We start from the raw sequence: 21462 nt of genomic DNA, 5'->3' as shown, positions 1-21462 counted from the left end.
AGGGGCGTGATGCTGATCACATCACCCCCACTCATGACCGGATCAAGAAATTGTGGGGCGTTACCCCCACACCCCCTATACACCTTCATGGCGTGGTGCTAAGCACAGGGGAACACTTTACCTTTTTTTCCCTTTAGGACAGGGTATACTTCGTTCCCTTTCTTCTTGGATCCTCGTCATTACTTCCTTGATTACCAGCAGATGTTTCCTTCTTTCCGTCTGGTATCTTGATAGAAGCTAATTTGAAATCTTTCTCTCTTCGAGAAACGTCGTATTTCAGACCCAACAGGTCATTGCTTACAACTGGCGGTTGTATCGTTTCTCCTCCCTCTCGTCGTCTCCTTTCCATCACATATTGTCCGACCTTTTTCCTGCACGCTTCCCTCTTTTCTTAGGCATCGAGACCTGAACAAAAGCTCAAATATATTCATGGGTGACAAATCTGGATATAGCACCGCCTCCTATATCAATCCAAAAAAGGGATAACCCAGGATTGCTAAAGAAAAGTGCTACCTGTGGCCCAGTGCATCTAAAATAGCTAGCGCAACCGTAGTGCTTTGGGGCGGCTAAAGATAACTATAGCGCCACCAAAGACAAATCAACCCAAAATCTAGCGATATACTCCTCACCAGAGGTAACCGAAGAAACAAATTTGATCATGAGATCGAAAGACACGGTTTTGAAATGACATCCCGACTTACTTACTTTGCTATACGTTCAATCTATGTGTATATTATTAATCATTGTAATTTCTCTTTCAATTTATGTTTCCTATCCTTTGTATATCATATTTTAATCCATACTCATTTATCTTTCGTTTGTTTTAATCAATACAATCACCTTTTGTCTCCTCCGATTTCATTAATCAACTTTCTTTCCACCTTTCTGGGTTGCTGCCATCTGTTGTCACTTCCGCTAACTAGTTCCTTCCATATTAATGATTGGGTTTGGCTGACTAGACACGTAACACAATATCCCCCTCCTCGGGATGAATTTTTTTTCTATTTTAAAAATCATTTTGTAATTAGAAAAATTTTTCGTTCTTGTTATCCCTTCTGAGTCTTCTCACAGGTTCATTTTTCTATTTCTGATGCTTCCTTTCCTTTCTCCTGTACAATTGTACCTTCTGACATTATCCAGATTCTCTCTTCTTTCTATCTTTGTTTCTACATGTCTTATCAGCACAGTATTTCGAAATATATTCATGACTTTATATAGGGTCCCTCTTATATTAAATAATTTTTTAATCGCTCTTTCCGAGGCTTTACTTACTGGATGTGTCCTGCAGAATACTAAATTTCTTTTCTTTATTCTTATCTTCATGCCATTCTCATTTTCCTTCCCCTTCTTTTTTGTTCTCTTAACGTACATGCTTATTAATACGTCCTTAATCTCGTCTTTTGTTACTGCATCTTGGGGCCAATCAAAATCTTGAAATACCAGGTAACCAAGAAAGTTCATGCGGTTTTAGTACAAAGAAGTAAAGGTCCAAAACAAATGTGTTTACCTTATATTTATTCTGCAAAATATCCACATCCGCTTCTACAACCTTCTCCCATCTTTGTACAAGACTGTAGATGCCATGTTTGAAAAAGTCTTTGTGTAGGGCCGCAAAAAATTGCACCACCGCGTTTTCAACCTCCTCGCGAGTTTGGAAATGTCGATTGCGCATATGGTTGTCCATAGACAAAAAAAGATGGTAGTCTGATGGAGCGATGTCGGGTGAATACGCTGGGTGTGGCAGAAGTTCCCAGCCGAGAGAAGAAATCACCTCCAGGGTCATCTTTGCTGTATGCGGTTTAGCGTTGTCTTGGTGGAAAAGAACACGCTTCCTATTCACTAATGCAGGTTGTTTTTTTGCAAGCTGTTCGGCCACTCTTTGCAATTGCACGGAGTACACCTCTTTGTTGATGGTTTTACCACTTTCCAAGAACTCATAATGCACAATCCCAGCCATAGTCCACCAGACACACAGCAGCACCTTCCGCTGATGAAGAGCAGGTTTTGCAGTTAAAGGTATGGTGTCATTTGACGATTGCCAATGGTATGAGCGTTTCTTGTTATCGTACATTACCCACTTTTCATCACACGTCAAAATGTGGTCCAAAATTGGACAGTTGTTGTTCCTAGTGAGCAAGGAAGCGCAAATGGTCAGTCATTGGAGACGGTTCGCAGCAGTCAGCTCATGCGGGACCCACTTACTCAGTTTCCATGATTTGCCAAGCTCATGCAAGTGCACACGAATTGTTTCAGCACTTACCGCAAATCGTTGAGCGAGTTCTTGACACGTTTGACTTGAATCCTCTTCAATTGCTGCCTTCAGTTGGTCCACATCGAGAGATTTCGGTCTGCCCAATCGAGGTTTGTCTGCCAGTGTCTCATCGCCACTCGAGAAGGTCTGAAACCACTTTTGCGCTGTCCGTTCACTAATTGTACCTTCTCCAAACGCTGCACATATTTTTCTTGCTGCTTCCACTCCTTTTGTGCCCAACTTGTACTCATACAGTAAACATGCCCTGATTACTGCATTCGACACAGCCATGGTCACTGCGAATACTTGCTCCCCAACTATCGACTGCGACCTGTTATCTACGTTAGCCGACGTGCCAAGGAATGAGCTTTCCGCCAATCACACATACATGTACCCCTGGCTTCTGAACTGCGTACTACCCCACGAAAACTACGGGCAGTTGTAAAAACCGCATGAACTTTCTTGGTTACCTGGTATATTAGGTTCTTCCATGTGCCCTAAAGATAGCTCAGCTGCACTCCTTCTCGATTCGTCCGATATCGAGTTATTGATCAGTCTTATAGCCATATTTACCACTATGGACCACTTTGTATGATTATCGTGGCCAAACATTCTCAAAATCCTCACTATTTCACCATTGTACCTCTCTATAGGGTTTGAGCTCAAATGGTACTTGGTTACATTAACCATTCTTCCTTTAAACTTTACATATTCTTTGAAGTACTCGGACAGGAATTGCGTACCGTTGTCAGTCAGAATCTTACGAGGAATTCTATAATGTTTATTAAAGCCTTCTTCAAAACACTTTACTATTTCCTTCGCCGTGGCCTTCCTGAGATTATAACATATGATAAACTTGCTACAGATGTCCACACATGTTAAGATATAAGTAAATCCTCGTGATTTAGGTAGCGGTTCGATTAAGTATGGATATCAGGTCTAAAGGTTTCTTAGCTTTTACATGTAACTACTCCTTTTTGGTTCCTGTATCGCTTGCAAAGGGGCCCTACTTAAACCGTCTGCAATCTTATTATCTTCTCCTTTGATATCTGCTATTTCGAAACTGTACTCTTGAAGAAGTAATGCCCAGCGAGTCAATCGCGGATTTCATTGTCTTGCTGAATTCAACCAGACTAAGCTCTTATGGTCACAGAAAATTTAAAATTTTCTTCCCTTTAGATACACTGAAAACTTTTCAATGTTGAATATAATGGCCAAACATTCCAATTCACTAATAGTGTATGCCCTTTCAAATGCTTTCAACGGGCGACTTGTGTATTGGATGACAATATCTTCTCCATTATTGGTTTTTTGGAAGAGTTAGGCTCCTAACCCTATGTTCAAAGCATTGGTTCCTATAGCAAAAGGTCTCTTGAAATCCGGTTGACCTATGGCAGGACTGGACGTCAAGTCTTCCTTTAAAATGTTAAAATCCTTTTCTTCCTCTTTCTCCCATTTCCATTTTACACTCTTCCTTAGTAATTCATAAAGAGACTTTGCCTTTAAGTCAAAGTTCCTGATAAATTTGCTCCTCTAATTGCAAATTCCTAAAAATCTCTGCAATTGTTTTCGTGTTGCAGGTTTGGAAAAACATCTTATAGCTTCATTCTTATCTTCGCAGAGTTTTATATTCCCTCCAGATACGATATGTCCAAGGAACTTGATCTCTCTCTTGGCAAACGAGCACTTTTCTAACTTCACCGTAAGTCCAGCTTCTTCCAATTTGCATAAGACCCAATCTATCTAATTTATGTGATCTACCCAGTCTTGTGAGTGTATGCACATATCATCCACATATATTGCCAACCAGGACCGTGTCTCCAGTCCAGATACAGATGAATTCAGTCCATACGGTAGCCAGAGACCTGCACAAGACCCAGAAAAAACCTGTGCGAGGAGGCGCCCCTACAATAATAATCAACACACACGTCAAGCCCAGGTGTTCGACATCGGGCAAGCGAGCTTCACATCACAGTTGTGCACAGGCATCAATGCCTGCCAGGTTTTTCTATTACCCGGGTCTTAAGGCTCGATGTAGTTCTGGCAGGTAGACGTGAGCACTACTGTCAGTGTTGCCAATGGCCATTATATTTCACTACGCATGGAAATATATAGCATCAGCCCTATGGATGCTGGATGGATCAAATTTGGAGGGATGCATGACAAATGAACACTCTTTGAGGATGTGTAATGCCCATGCTCCATTCATTTTGGGGGGGGGGGCAACTGAAATTATGGCATTCGGTAATTTTGTGTAATTTCAGAAAATTTTAAATTTTGGGTCTTTTCCCCTGGATCCCCCTAAACCCTTAATTGTCGCATGTTGCTTAAAGAGTTGCACTATACTATACTCATTGTTACATGTAAAATTAAAATTTTCAAAAAAATGCAGTGGTTTTGAAGTTGGTAGTGATTGCTGCCACACCAGTTTTAAGCTATCCGATTGGTTGACGCGAACTCGTTGTTCATTGGTGGACACATTAATGACGTACTGGTTTGCATTAATGACGTACTGCCTTGCTGGAAGCGTAAATGAATCTTTGAACTTCACATGTGTTTTGTTTGAGGTAAAAGCCGGTAATAAACAACAAGAAAGAAGTCTTTTTTTCGGAATTGGAGCTCCACGTTGATTAGAGAAGAGGAATTTACACGAAGAATCAACGATCGTTCAGGAAAAAATAACATAAAATACTTGCTGGACCTAAAATATAAGTGAGTACTACTATTCTTTTTTGCATTATATCAAAGTTTTATTTACTTTGCAGGTCCTCGAATATAAGTGAGTAATACTATTATTATTTTTGTATAATATCAACGTTTTATTTTCTAGTGTACATTGCAGTGCGGATATAGCCTACTATTCCATCTATCCTAATCTGTTTGACTTATTCACTCACGCGTTTTCGAAGGCTAATTATATTTTGGTAACACTTTACTATACCTGAGACGGATTCCTTCAAATTTACAGGAGAAAGTACTTACGGAATTCATTTTCTGTAGCGTTGTTGATGTTCGGGAATGTAGTTTTGATCCATTTTAATGCGAATGCATGTGGTTTTCTACGAAAATCTATTTCCGACGCGCTGTTGCTGCTGCCGTCATTTGCTTTCTGCACGAGAGCACAATACGCGATATTGCTGCTGCTACAAGCCGATGTTTTCCGTATATGCTAAATTGAACGAAAGGAGTGCTAATGGAACCTAACCTAACAGGCCTAACCTAACCTAGTAGGCATACCTCGTCCCCGTAAGTAAGTAAAAAAGTTAATTTAAAATTCCTAAAGTGCTTTCAATTTTTTTATAAAAAATTAAACTATGCTTGCCTTACCTAACCTAACATAACGTCAATGGTTTGTTCCTGAGGTTTTTTTAAAATAATTTTGTAATTTTTTTTTTATTTGAGCATACTTTGAAATCCAGCCCGAAAGTAGGTATTTTTCGGTAAAGGAGCTTGCAACACTGCATGCACACTCCAAATCGACAAAACACTGGCACAACGAACAATCAAGGGTAAGCTATCGCCATGTTGTGTGTGGAAATAAACAAGAACAGTAAGTACTCATAAATGTAAGAAATATACATTATTTTCGTTACAAATTACATTATTTCACCTAAATAAGTGTTCCGGAATGCAGAATAGTACGTTAGCAACATCATGGCGGCAGCAGCAATAGCGCATCGGAAATAGATTTTCGTAGAAAACCACATGCATTCGCATTAAAATGGATCAAAACTACATTCCCGAACATCAACAACACTACAGAAAATGATTTGCGTAAGTACTTTCTCCTGTAAATTTGAAGAAATCCGTCTCCGGTATAGTAAAGTGTTACCAGAAGTATTTACCGAAATAATTTTAATGCTAATAGCCATAAACCTAACCTGCCTAACCTAGCAATGAAAGCATTAAGAACATCATACCCTTTCATACTTATGTCATGTGACATAGTAGCAGCACCAGTCCACATGCGAACACCTTGCGGTATTTTTCCAACTTCATGGCATGCAGAAAAAAGTACTTGTCTCCTGCACGAAAAGTAAATACACACTGCCGTAAACTTCACACACATCAACAACTAAAGAATACACACATATGTGCATTAGGCTAGGCCAGGTTGCAGATCATACACATGCAGCTTAAAGTCTGGTGAAAATAGGTCAAAAGCTAGCTTTTACCACCTGGTGAAAATACCAAAAACACCTGAAAAATATCTTTATTTTGCTGTAATTGATATGCACCTTTCAAATCTTGGTATAATAATGAAGAGTAATGGCACAGAGAAATTAAATTTATAAATTTAATTTCTCTGTGGTAATAGTTCGATTATGTCTAGGATTGTTGACAAATAGAACAATTTAAACTAGTTGTCAACCACTGGATCTAAAGGGCCGGCTCCCATGGCTGAGTGATTAGCACATCACACTACGATGCCAGGGGTCCGGGGTTCGAATCCTGGCCTGGGCATGAATGTTTATCAGTGTCCATTCATCAAATCATCAGTCATCCCCATCTTCACAAGTGACACAAGAAGTGAAGTAAAATATAGCAAATCAACTGGACCTAATAAACCTCTCAAGACCCTGAAACACTATCAGATTTTATTTTTAGGCATGATTTTTACCATGAGATATAATAGTTTTATGTTATTAGATATTTTATGTTAGCAAATTAATTTGATTTCATGGGGTTTGTAATTTTTAACTTGTTTATTTCATATTGTGGGTTCAGCTTGATGACAGTTACAATTCCATGCATATTTGGACTTCGTATGTGTTGATGTTTCATGAAAATATAGTGGTGAAACTATTCTTTGTGTTTGCCTACCTTAAGCCTTACTTATTGAAAATACAGTGGGACACACCTTAAATTGAATCAGAAGGGACCAGTATACTTATATATAAAAACTGAGATTACATTAAATAAGGGTCTCACTGCAGAACATGGGCTGCTTTTTTCCTCTAAATAGACGAACAACATTTATATCCCCTGAAAGTACGTACCTTCTACTTCCATTTTCCGGTGTTCCTTTTACGATTACTATTATATTATATTATTGCACATAAAAAATGTTTTTCCTGCTACTGAAATCAATGCATTTCTCCATTTGTTCACGTCTATATTGTTTACACGCTCAAGTGTTGTGCGATAAGTGAGACCTTTCGTTTCACGGCATTCGAGTTGATTTGTCGCTCCGGATTCCAGACGAGGAATGCTTACAAGGTTAGGTTAGGCCTGTTAGGTTGGGTTCCAATAGCATAAATACAATGAAAAATGTTTTTCCTGCTACTAAAAGCAATGCATATCTCCATTCGTTCGTGTCCATATTGCTTACGCACAGTTTCTTTCATTATTTCTTCGAGGAATGCATACAAGGTTAGGTTAGGCCTGTTAGGTTAGGTTTCATTAGCATAAATACAATGACTAATTATTATTTAGGCTAAGAGAACTAAACCTAGCTACCTAACAACATAGGCATTTTTTGCTTTCACTAGATTTGTGCAGGAATATGCCTTTTCCTTCGTTGCTACGATTTCAATACCACCCAACCTGGACACGTTTTTCTGTTGTTTTTTTTTTTAAAAAAAAAAATTTCCGCACCTTAAAACTTCCTTTTCCCAATTACTAACTACAAAACGTTACCAAAAAATTATGAACCGTGTTCCTCCTAAGCAGCCCATATTCTGCAGTCTTACCTTAAATAAGTGCTATATTCCCATACAGTATTTATTCGCAAATGCTAACATTGCACTGAATAGCACACAACAATTTTTTTTACCAGTAGCGAAACAGGATTTTCTGCACACATTTTAGATTCTTGGCTGCTTGACTTTCCGCAAATGCTTTTAGCCTGAGAAACCACACTAAGCATATCCAAATCATTCTGCTGTAAGGCAAATTAATGCTGTTCAATAATGGTCTATTTTTGCAAAACATGTCCAACCATCCATTACATGCTTTGAATTCAGTCTTACCCATTTTTTGAGTGGCATTTTTAGCATATTACTGTAACATGGGACCCAGTATGTGGTGATTTTTTTTTCCTCTGGCAGAGACAAACCACTCTCACACTATTTCATTATGTTTGTCTTTTTTTCTTAGGTTTTATTTTTAATTTTCCGTTAGCACAGTTTTCCCACAGCTTCATAATGAAAGTTTTTTTTTCTGTACAGTATTGTACACTTGAGTTTTTATCTGCCTAACAGACAATTTGCTTCGCTCAATTCTGTAGCTATGATAACAACTGCAAGACTAAACTAGCTATACAGAAAGTGTAGGCCTCGACTCGCCCATGAGTAAAATTTCTGGGAGGAGGAAATAAGTGAATTTAAACACAGCTGGGTGCTCAATATAGAAATGTTCAGCATTATTTTCTGTGAATTGTGTGTGCAACTTCAATAATTTCTACTAAACTTTTAATTATTCATTAATATAATTCAAAACTGTCTCATGGAGGATTTGTCAGTCTCACTGAAGGGGAGTTTGTCTTGGTTGTTATTGTTGAGAGAAAAATTAGTTAAAGCTTTGATTGCTTGTTTCTATGTTCCTTCAAATTTTATTTTGTCCCATATCTAGTCTACTTGTAAGAAGCAATGGTATAACAATTAACCGATTCAGGTAAATGCTTTGAAATAGTGATCTGTTGCCTTATATGACAGTTTGATTGATTGATTTGGTGTTTTAAGTCCACTTTAAGTACAGTAAGGCTAATCGGGACTTGACCTACAGTTTAAAGTGGGATCCGAACCACTATGTGCCTCCCTTTGATTACAAAGCGACGATGCTACCACTGTGCCATGCAGTTCGGAAAATAAATTTTGTATAAACTAATGTACTTATCTTTTTCAATTATGTAGAATTTGCTTTGAGTATTTATTCTTCTAGACACTGTATGAACCATTGTCAGTTTGTGAATATACAATGGCTGTAAGTACAAGGTTCTACTTTATAGAAATGAGGATTTTTTTTTTATTGTGCAATGAGATGTATGTAGTTGCTATTGCAAATTATGTCATGTGAAGAAATTTTTCTAAATCCCAATAAAACAATAAATTACTTAATATTTTCCAGAATTTTACAATTTTCTGCATTATGAGTTTTTCTTCATAAAATGCTGTTAGTGTGTAATCCAGCATATAATTTGTATGTAGGAATAATTTTTGCCATGATTGTTAAATTTTCATCTTTCATTTATTACACACAAAGCTTGCCAAGATGGATGAAAATTGTCATACAAATCTGTTTGTCTTACCACTCAAATAAATCTATGTCAACAATGCTTATGCAAATTTCATAATTTACAGGTGTTCTCCCACATGCAGTAGACAACTTTAAGTTGGAATATGGTATTTCCATCTTCACAGAACATTACCGTGTGTCAAGAATAAACTCATATGGTAAGTCTCAACATTCATAGTTTGAATTTTATATATTTTATTGAATTTTCTGCTCTTCGTATTCAGATCACTTTGCACAACTTCCATACTAGTTGCATGTGTGACCAAAAGTCAACAGTATTCCATATTTTACTCCATATATACCTTTTGGGTCCATCCGGAAATCCTGCACCCTCGATTTCAGTAGTGAAATATTTTTAGCAAGATTGTGTGTTGCATATTGTTGAAAAGAAAATTCTGTAGCATGGAAACAAATATTTACGAGTATAAAGCCGTTTAAAGTTGCAAGCTGGAAGTCTACTTGCGGCCATGTCAGTTTCGTAGCAGCCACCCGCACCCGTACTGATAGATATATAACAGTCGCTTTTTCAGGCCTAAACCATAAAAATTGGCCACAGATTCCAGGCTCCGACCCTGGGCTAATCAACCTACCACCCCCTACTACTTCCGCAGCCCCACCTTTTTCTATAGAACCTGCCCAACACTATTTTTCGACAATTCACTCAAGGTACCAAAAAATTAAATATCGCAAATTATACCATTCCACAAGTCAGTCATAGGAAGAAAAATAAATGTGACTGAATCCATGATGGAAGCCCTGAAAAACCATAATGACGTTATGTATGTAAGGAATTTTAATATTAAAAAAATGCAAGTTTCGTAGCACGTAGATCTCGAAAAATTTCCTTCCGCGCTAGTTAAAAACACCCTTTCTTAAGAAACTACATTTTGGACAAAAAGATTTGAAATGTGGTAGAATTCGAGGGTGGAGGATTTCCGGATGGAGCCTACCTTTTTACCAGTGTCACCAATCTAAACAACTATAGCTAAGTAATAAGTAGGGCTGAGCCAATCCCAATGCTAATGTATCGGTATCATAAAGTATTTTATTCACTAATACTGGCCGATACTTTTCCAACATTTGGTCTTGCATGGTTTTCTGCAAGAATGCCATGTAACACTTATGGCATTATCTAATTATCTTGAAAATTATTTAAATTATGAACTTTATACTTCACCAATAATCTGTGTGAAAACTGTGATTACTTGAAAGCCTGATGTAATTCTTCAATAATTTTAGACAAAACTCTGATAAACTGGTGCTTGTAATTGGAGTGGAGAACTAACCCACTAATATTGATCAACATTTTGAACAGCCTTTAATTGCTACAATTTTAAAGCATTGGTATCTTGGGAATCAGTAAGAGCTTTGGCATCGATGTGGATATCTAGGAATTGTAGCTTTCCTGGTGACGTGATTCAAACAAGTGTTCTTGGATTACCCTACACTGGCCTCCATTTCTATATTCCCTAATGATGAGAGCAATGTATACGCTTGAAACGTTGGAAGCCAACATCAGCTTAACCTAGCTGGTAACCCAAGAACTTTTGTTTGGATGCGGATATCTGTTCAAAGTGGTATTGGCTCAGCTCTATTAGTCATACTCATGTGAAAAATTACTTAAGATAGCTTTTGACAGATTGTGTAGTATGCATACATTCCATAGATTACATAGCAATCATGAGACGTGAGAAGTTTGTGTCGCATTGGTATTCAATGTCAAATTAGTAAATTGTAGATACATGACTACTGATAAGTGGAAGAGATGGAGGTGTTGATCTCACTCCAAATAGATCTTTTCAGAGGAGATCAATTAAACAAAACCTAAAAATTCATCATTTTCATTGTAAATAATTTGCTGTTCATTGAAATCCTTGAGCCCTGAGATAAAATGATGTACCTAATTTGTTCTCATATTTTCTAGTGCAAAGCAGATGAATATAGCTTCCCTAGGTGCCCTCATTACCTGTTTGAACTATTCCAATGATTCATTCGACACAAATGATACTGAATTCTATTACTCCCCAGTTAACCCTCACACAATAAATTTTATGACTAAGTTAGTGTTTCAAAGCCTTAGCTGCCTCCGCATATCTCAAGAATTGGATTTCATCTCTTCATATATGTATCCCATATATAGGATTAACAAAGGTGAAGATCTGTTATTAGCAGTGTTGTTTGGTCAATTATTCCTGTGGCTATATGCAGCATTTGGTTTTTCTTGTGTTTCTTTAGCCTGTCTTCCTTTTCTGTGTAACATTTCTTGCTTCCTTCTGTTATTTCTGGAAGTCTTTATGTTTAATGAAATTGATGTCTTCCTTCCATATTTGCTGCAAGCTGTATTTCTACATGGCTCTAAATTCTCTGTTAAAGCTACCTGCAAGGATATTAAAAATAATGAAAGAACTCTCTGACATGATTCTTTGTAGCAGGCAGTTTAAAGTAAAGATCTACAAGCCGAATTTGGGTCTTTTGAAGAATTTGTAAAAGATCTCAAAGCATGGTGTGATGGCAATTTCCAACCAATGTCATCCACCTTTGATGTGTGAAAAATATGTCAAAAGTGCTCTGATATTTCATTTGTTGATGGCACTTATCAAGTAATATGCAGTTTTATGTGAGGATGGGCAAAGTAATGGCAGGCCATTTAGATTCTTTTTTTGTATAAAATTAAATGAGACTCAGTTTGTGTTGAAGAGGGCTTTCTCAACATTTGTAGAAGCTAATCCCTTTCTGTTGTTGTAGACAAAGATTTAAATGGAATTTATATTTTTATATTCAATCCATATCCATTAAGCTTACATTTAATCAATGTATATTGTTATATTACATTTTTGCATTGTAATAATCACCCAGACAAGGAAACATGCCTGCTCTACTAGATATGTTTTTATTATTGTGCATAAGTATTACCAAAAGTATTACTGCTGGACCCTGTGGCCGAGTGGTTAGCTGCGATGCCAAGGGTCCCGGGTTCAAATCCCGCTCTGGCTTGGTTGTTTGTGAATATCCATTTCATCACTCATCCACCTCTTCGCAAATTAGCCAAGAGGCACAAAACACGAAGTAAAATAAACTAAATCAATCAATCAACCAAAAGTATTACTTTCATTTTAGTGTATTTCTTGCCATGATGATGATATTGCGTTTTTATGTTCAGGTTTTAGTGGGACTTGCAGCATGCCAGTGAAGCAGCATGTACAATTGGCAACACTGCCTCAAGACACTCATTCGGCTGCAGTCAAACATTCAACTAAGACGTGCATGTGTGTTGCGCGAACACAATTTAGTTGTATTTGTTATTGTGTGTATACAATCATGTGTATTCGTCAAATATAAGGATTCACAAGAAATTCGTACAGTATCAGTATGATGAAGCAGTTACGGCAATCGCAAACATATGCTGTTCTTGATTTCACCATACCTCCTGTATTGTTTCTTTCCCTCTGCTGTATATTTCACTCTAAAGACAAGTAACTCAAGCTCTGAATCTAAGGTCAACAAAATTATTTGTACATACTGATTCATTGAATAGATAATAGACTGTATAGAACCTTCAAGTGTTTGTACAGTCATGGACACTTCTGGGTTGTAACGATTCCATTGAAAGTTAATGGAATTGTTATAACCCAGAAGTGTCAGTGACTGTACATGCCATAAGGTGACGTGTTCTAAGAAAAATTACATGTAATGTATTTATGTGGTTTGGATTTTAAAGTTTTTTAACTTTTTATTTCAGTATTGGATTCATGAAGAATTGCACTCACACCAAACCATACTCCTGGTACAACTCGACAAAGATATCTTTGGAAGAGGAATACATTTTTATCATGTTTTAAAATTGCTTGTAGTATTTTTTTTAAAAAATGTAATAAATGTTAATATTTCTTGATTTGAAGGATTTATTTGATTGTTCTTAAGAGCAGAATGACATGTATAAGTGCAGACCTGGAATCCCTAAGGAAATGTACACATGAGGTACTCAGGTATCTTCTCCTAAGAGACACCTTTGTGTTCCACAAACTTGGTGGTAGTGTTAATCTTATTAATATTGTTTATTTATAAACCTTATTCAATTGATATTCATATTCACATACTTTGAGAGATGAAACCTATAGCACCTACTGTATGTTTGAAACAAGCTTGTTTTTAAGAAGAAAATACTGTCATACAGCATGAAAGTAAGTTGTTGAAATAATTCCATTCAATATTGTATCGTCTCATTTGCTTGCCATTACAGTTTCTCACAAATGAATGAGTAAATAAATATTTAATGTAAAAGTGGTTATCAGAGCTCGGGGAATCATTTTGTGGTTAAGATATAAGTGGTGTTGTAATCTACAGTGTGTTGCAATATACATGTTTCTGGACTAATCAGATTTCTGAATACAAGGGCTGTGTATTGGGCAAAGAATTGAAGCTGATTTTTCATGTGAATGACATGGAATTTTAAATTAGTTGTCAACTACTGGATCTAATGAACCACTTAGATCCCTTTGTAATTGATGCCAGGGTGAGGAACGCGCGAGAAAGACTGACATCATCAATTCTTTCTCATTCAATGTGAAACAAATTGTAGGGCATTGGTATTACCAATAGTCCAAAATATGGTTGCAATGCCCATAAATTATGAATTTCTCTTATTAGAAATAGAAAAATGTTAGATGTATTGCTTGGAAAGACTGTTCTTTGGAGATACCTCAGAACTTCTCTAATACCTTTTATGAATTTGAAAACTACTTCATTTTTACACAACTAGAATTTTTAGCATTTTCAATGCTGTCATTGTAATACACGACTTTGAATTTTGGTAATGAACATTGGATTTCTTATCATTCAAATGTTTCTTCTTAAGTTATTCATCACTGTGGCTCTTCAAACATTTTGTATGTTCGGTGGAATCTAGATTTTACATTTTTCAGGGGACAAAAGTGAAAGGAGACAAAATGTGGAAAAATGTAAAATTGAAATTCCACAATTTTTTTTCACAAATGAAATTCAAAAAGTGCAGGACATAGTAAGATGCTATGAAAATCTTTATCAAGTGTGTATTCTGCAACAAATGTGTTGCCTCAGTATTTTCCATGCATTTATTCTCAAATCGAGCCATAGTGGTCCAGTTAGGGTGTCTGGCTGCCAAACAGGAGTCCAAGGAACAGTGGTCTAAAGTCTGTATTTTTCCAGCCTTGTTGCTGCATGAAGTAGCTCTGTGGTTCATCCAAATTCAAATAAATGTGTATTTTGGGGTCTAAATGTGACCAGCATATAACTCTTCTGCATCCAACTATGTGTGTTCATGACACACAAGGTGCAAGGGTAACTCTGCTTATTGTTATATTTGTGCAGTAACTTGATTGAATATTAGTGACTGAGCGGCGAAAGTGTGCAACAAGTGTCACATGAAAGCATGGTTGTTATGGAGTTTGTATGCTGCATATGTACCAGCTGAAACTGATTATGATATAATTAAAATTGAGCTACAATTGCAATGCTTGTTTTGCAAATTGTTCACATTAATTCACACACTATCACAATTTATCCTTGATATACTATATGATGGGATAATAGTAATTTTTTGTCACCATTTCTAAAATGTATGTTAAAATAAAGCTGCTCAGTAAGGTGTGCAATAATTCCATTCATTTGACAAGCAGTGATTTCTTATGGAACATATACCCTTTTCCATAAAAGTTCCAGGACTGATTTTATAAAGTAATTATACATATAATGAACTCTCCAACTAATGATCCTTTGGTCCTGTCAAAGTAATCCCTTCTGATATCTATACTCAACTACGAGCATTTCTGGAGGTTTCAGAAGCAATACGTGCTTCTCAGCATGTATGATGACACAGCCATCTTTTGGATTGATGGAATATCTTGATGAATACTAATCAGCTTTTATTTTTAAAAAGTTAGGGGTCCCGGGTCGATACCCGGTGGAGGCACAAGTGGTTCGGATTCCACTTTAAACTGTAGGTCCAGTCCCGATTAGCCTTACTGTGCATAAAGTGGACTTAAAACAACATATCAATCAATTTTTAAAAAGTTATACTTAGCAGAGAAACTCTCTTAACTTGATCAAATCAAAATGTAATATCATGAATTTTACAGAGACATTGTGTTGATATTTTTATACAAGCAACACCAATTCTTATATACAAATATGGAATTTGAAGTCATTAAAGCCAAACTCATCAAAGGCATTGTAAATGCAGAGCCACTTCCAAGCTCATTTATATTCACAACACCTATAAGGTGACTAAATAACATCCATTGTGCACCTTTCAGTATCATAGTTTGAAAAAAAAATCACTCCTGTTACTTTTCTGACAAAGGCTAATCTTTGTGAAGGTCTCTGCAGGGAAATACTTGGTCACAGGAGCTTGTTTGTGTAACTTGACAAGTGGCACACTTCAGTCATGTATGTAAGTACTTAATTAATATTTTTTTAAATAGTGACAAATGCACATATTTTCAACAAATATCTCAATTACATACTGTTTCATGCACAAGTTTACTGCACATTATTAACAATGAATGACAGCACAGTAGATTATAATTTATGTTAAAGGGAAAAGAATGATGCGCACCTCTTACAAAAGTTCAATTATAAACATCATTAAATTTTCTGTCATATAAGAATATAATTGCCAAGAAACCTTAGTGGTTCTGTACATTCATCAAGATTAAGTGAGAGGGGGTGTAACTGGATAATTTAACGGAGTTTACATTTCATGTGCTACCTAGGTATGTCCACAAGAAGTTCTATGTTTGTGTTTGGCTGCCTTGGTGCCATTATAGATTGAGTTGTTAAAACTGCGGGGGTCACTGTGAGCGGTATTACAATGTTACATGTACAGTCACGGATACTGCTGGCTTGTAATGAATACATAGACTTTCAATGGAATCGTTACAAGCCGGCAGTGTCCGTGACTACATCTTGAATAAAAATTACGTAGATTTTTCAGTAAAAAAGGCAGGACTCAAAGAACCCTGTCTCCAGCATACCATGCAATTGCTCTACCGGCCTGGCATCACCTGATTTTTTGCTGTTTTACCTGTGTGTATTCGTCTTTGCAAGAGCTACTGCAATGGGATCTGTTGCCTTTGAAACACTGTACACAGGCAAAACAGCAACAGCGATAACTCAGGCGATGCCAGGCTGGCTTGGTAGCTCAGTTGTTTATTATTATTATTATTATTATTATTTATTACACCTATAACAGAGCTTTCGCTCCAATTACAATAGGCTTACATATATACATATTTTAAACAATTAAAAAATTATAATTCCAACAATACAATACAATACAATAACAATAGAAGAAAAAGGAGAGCAAAACTACAATAATGGTTTCATAAAAAAGACACCAGCATAGGTATTCTAGAGAACATAAATCCAAAAGTGGTATTCACTGAGGTAGAACAAGGTACATATCTATATACAGACTGAGGCATTTATAACTATGCACATGCAAATACTCATATATAAACAAATATACACACACACACAAGCAAATTGTATTTATAAACATACCCATATACACAGAAAACATCTATAATTATTTATTATTTATTCATGATTCATGATTTTCTTCGAAGGACAGACAGGAATTGCATGAATGGCATAGCAAAATCCAAGTCTCCACCGTTTCTGACTATTTCATTATGTTTAATACATAGTCTTAGAATGGGGGAATTCTGGTGTTCTGTTGAGTTGGATTTACTGTAATAAAAAGGCTGCCTGAACCGCAACATGTCCTTCTTAGCATTAAATTTTAATGTTTGGAGGAGACTTGGACTGTCAACCAGCCCGTTGACTAACTTATATAAAAATAATTGATGAGATACTACTCTCCTTTCGTACAGAGGTGTAACATTGAATTCTCTGAGTAATTGTTTATATGATACCTGATCCTGAAAAGATGATCTTTTGTGTTTTTTGTAATATAAGTAACGCACAAATTTCTTCTGAATTATTTCTATTTTTTTGCTATTACATTGAGTGTGGGGTGACCAGACTACACTTGCGTATTCTAATTTGGTTCGAACAAGGCAATTAAAAAGGCTTGTCAGAGCTCTTTCATTATGCATGTCTTGTGAACTTCTAATTAGAAACCCTAACGTTCTGTAAGCATCATTACAAATCTGATCAATGTGTGTTCCAAAAGATAATTTATTATTTAATGTAACTCCTAAGTCATTTATCTGATTTACTCTTTGTAATGCACGGTTGTTCATTGTATACTGATAAATATTAGGTCTGATTTGTAGAGCAATGGCACAGTATGCCAGAGACCCAGGTTTGAGTCCTGGTCAAGCATGCATCTTTCGCTCAAAAATCTATGTAGTACATCTCCTGTGTGTGCCTAATTTAATGAATAAAAACTGTATAAAATCAGTTTCGCAGTGTCAATTGACAATGATAATGGATTTTAAAAACAGGTGTTAACAACTTCAAACAAGATCAATATTGTATTTGTACAACCACCCAATACTAAGAAAAAGTTGTTTCGCAAAATTGATAAGAACATTATTTTTACAAACTTTGGAAATCTGATAATTAAGAATTTTGTTTAAAACCTTTCTGCCTACACCGTACTAAAATTTCATCACGATTGAATGAATGGTTTGCAAAACAAAAAAATGCACTTTATTTGTTCTCACGACGATTAAGAATGTAAGGCATACTTGAAAAAAAAATGTGGTTACCATATATTAACAGAATTGAATAAGCTAAATTTTGATGTAACTCATTTTTATGTAGGTCTACTGGATAATTTTTAATTGGAGTCGAAACTTGAGTATCTATAATTTTTAATCCGACAGTACTTGCACACATCAGTCCAAATTAAATTAACATGTCCAAAATTTTAGTACCTGTTCACACGGATTAAGAATTGACAGTGATAAGTAAAATATTTCATGACTGAATATGCGCACTACATTAACTTCATGAATGAAATTGGCTAATATGGCGGTTGTTACAGTTTTTTGCTTCAAATCTTGCCCTGAGTATAGACTTTAGTTTCACGACTAGCTAACAGTGTCGAGAAGCAATACAAAATATGCTAGATATATGCACCTGCTGCCACAACACTTCGGGTTGAAGGAAGGAGCTTTATAAAATTTACCATTATGACACAAAATAGTTATGGAATTCCTTGAGGAATCCCTTAGGAGATGTAGAAATGAAGTTTAAATAAAATATTTCTGCCCATGTGACATGCATTTAGTAGAAAAGTTAAGAAACGGATATGTATTGCTGCCACAACAGTTTGTTGCTGGAGTGGTTTGAAAAAATATGCTCTTTAAAAATTATCTAATTTTCCGGGGCTTGGCCCCTAAAGAAAAACGGACGTATTCACATAATTATCAATCACCATAACGCATAACTATCACACAGTCTTTTAAAAGGTGATTTTTACCCCAAAAAAGTCATCGTCTGTTGCAATGGATACGACAGCGCTCCTAGCGGCATTGATGTCAATTATCGTTTTCCGTGGCACGTCGCAAAGGAAGGTGTGGCCTACACCCACCTATGCTACAGTGAAGGTCACATGCTAGCAGAGAGGAGGGAAGAGTGCAATGGATTTGAGTGCTGATTCAGGGCTAGCTCTGTTGCGTCGCGTTCGATCTTGCGTGTTGTTCTGTAGTGTTTTGGTGGCTTTCATTCGCTATGTTTGAGTGAGTTTGGCAGGGTTGATGTTCGAACACAAATTGATGAAGGACATAGGCTGTCAATTACAAGACACAATGAATTTGTCCGGAAAAATAGGCATATATTAAATAGAATTATGGATTGCTTAAAATTCTGTGGTCGACATGAACTTGCTCTACGAGGACATAATGAAAGAGAACAATCTTTAAACAGAGGCATCTTCCCAGATTTATTATCCCTTCATAGAAGAGGGAAAACTAAAGAGGGAACTTCGTGTTCTTTATTGTAGTGAAGAGTTGAAAAACATAAACTCTTATCAGTAGATTGCATTCCTTTTTTATTTAAAATTATTTAGAGGGTACCTTTTCAGAAACAGTAAAAATTACAAACATAGTTTTAATAACTCCAGTGGCAACAGCTGAATCTGAACGATGTTTCAGCACATTGAAGCATATTAAAACCTGCTTAAGAAATGCAATGGGACAAGACAGACCAAATGCTTTGGCACTTGCTTACAATAGAGATAGAATACATTTCAAACAAAGAAGGCTTCAACGAAAAAGTAATAACAAAATTTGCTGAGCAGAAGAACAGAAGTCAACGTTCATAGAAAGGTATGTTTCACAACAATACCCCTGTTTATTTTGTAATCATGTGAATTGTCATTATATTTTAAATTCTTCAAAAAAATAAGTCCAGTTTGTAGTTTAGAAGAAGATAAATACCCGTTTTTCTTGTAATTCATGTAATTTGTCATTACATTTTACATTCTTTCAAACGAGTAAGTCCAGTTTTCTAGTCTAGAAGAAAAAAATACCTTTTTTTTGTAATTCATGTGAATTGTCATTATATTTTAAATTCTTTTGAAAAAATATGTCCTGGCCAAATTTGAGGCCACGAGACAGACGTCACTGTAATTTTCCACAACAAGATGGATTAATTACTTGAGAAAATGCTTAAGAGGAATAGAAATTATGTTTAGACAAGATATTTCAGACCATATGGCATATGTTGTGGGAAAGACAAGAAACAATTATATATTGCTGCCACAACACTCCGGTTGAAAGCAGATGCTTTATAAGAATTTATACGATTCTTTCACAAAATAATATCAGAATTCCTTAAAAAATGTAGAAATAAAGTTTAAATAAATTATTTGTCCACACATGGCATACATTTAGTGGGAAAGATATGAAACGGATATGTATTGCTGCCACAGCACTTCGTTGCAGGAGAGGTTTGAATGTATTGCTGCCACAACAGTTTGTTGCTGAAGTGGTATGAAGAAAGCCGCTCTTTGTAAATATTCGTTATTCCACAAATTGATGGCATAATTCCTTGAGAAAATCCATTTAAAAGCAGAAATTATGTTTAAATAAAATATTTTCTTCATGTGGCATGCATTTAGTTTTGAAAGATACGAAACGGATAGGGTATTGCTGCCACAACACTTCATTGTAGGAGCGGTTTGAAGGAAGACGTTTTTAAAATTAAATTTTATCCGACATAGAAAAATAAAAGAAATGACGGAAATCATTGAAGAGTGTAGATATGAAATTTAAACCTGATATTTCAAAACATATGGCATGTATGTTGTGGAAAAGATAAGAAACGAGTATGCATTGCTGCCACAACACTCTGGGTTGATGGGAGACGCTCTTTAAAATTTAACCATTATTTCACAAAATAGTGGCAGAACTCCTTGAAAATATGTAGAAATAAAGTTTAAAATGAAATATTTCTCCACATGTGGCAAGCATTTAGTGGGAATGATACGAAACGGGTATGTATTGCTGCCACAACACTTCGTTGCAGGAGAGGTTTGAATGTATTGCTGCCACAACACTTTGTTGCAGGAGAGGTTTGAATGTATTGCTGCCACAACAGTTTGTCGCTGAAGTGGTCTGAAGGAAGCCGCTCTTTGTAAATATTTGTTATTCCACAAATTGATGGCATAATTCCTTGAGAAAATCCATTTAAAAGCAGAAATTATGTTTAAATAAAATATTTTCTTCATGTGGCATGCATTTAGTTTTGAAATATACGAAACGGATAGGGTATTGCTGCCACAACACTTCATTGTAGGAGCGGTTTGAAGGAAGACGTTTTTAAAATTAAATTTTATCCGACAAAGAAAAATAAAAGAAATGACGGAAATCATTGAAGAGTGTAGATATGAAATTTAAACCTGATATTTCAAAACATATGGCATGTATGTTGTGGAAAAGATAAGAAACGAGTATGCATTGCTGCCACAACACTCTGGGTTGATGGGAGACGCTCTTTAAAATTTAACCATTATTTCACAAAAT

At 36.1% G+C, this 21462-nt stretch overlaps 1 long non-coding RNA gene and 1 pseudogene across 1 annotated transcript; one reads left to right on the top strand and one right to left on the bottom strand.

Moving 5' to 3' along the window:
- Window positions 1-2155: 2155 nt before the first annotated feature.
- LOC145990433 (histone-lysine N-methyltransferase SETMAR pseudogene) lies at window positions 2156-2542 on the bottom strand (annotated as a pseudogene).
- Window positions 2543-4802: 2260 nt separating this feature from the next.
- On the top strand, window positions 4803-13385 carry LOC145990205 (uncharacterized). The gene is made up of 3 exons (XR_014441948.1): window positions 4803-4963; window positions 9553-9645; window positions 13227-13385. It is a non-coding gene; the product is annotated as an uncharacterized LOC145990205 (long non-coding RNA).
- Window positions 13386-21462: the final 8077 nt, after the last annotated feature.

The sequence above is a fragment of the Lepisma saccharinum genome, chromosome 7 (genome assembly GCF_977018435.1).
Source record: "Lepisma saccharinum chromosome 7, izLepSacc3.1, whole genome shotgun sequence".
NCBI classification, from domain to species: Eukaryota; Metazoa; Arthropoda; class Insecta; order Zygentoma; family Lepismatidae; genus Lepisma; species Lepisma saccharinum.
The sequence above is the reverse complement of the archived record's forward strand: the minus strand, read 5'-3'. Positions and strand labels throughout refer to the sequence as shown.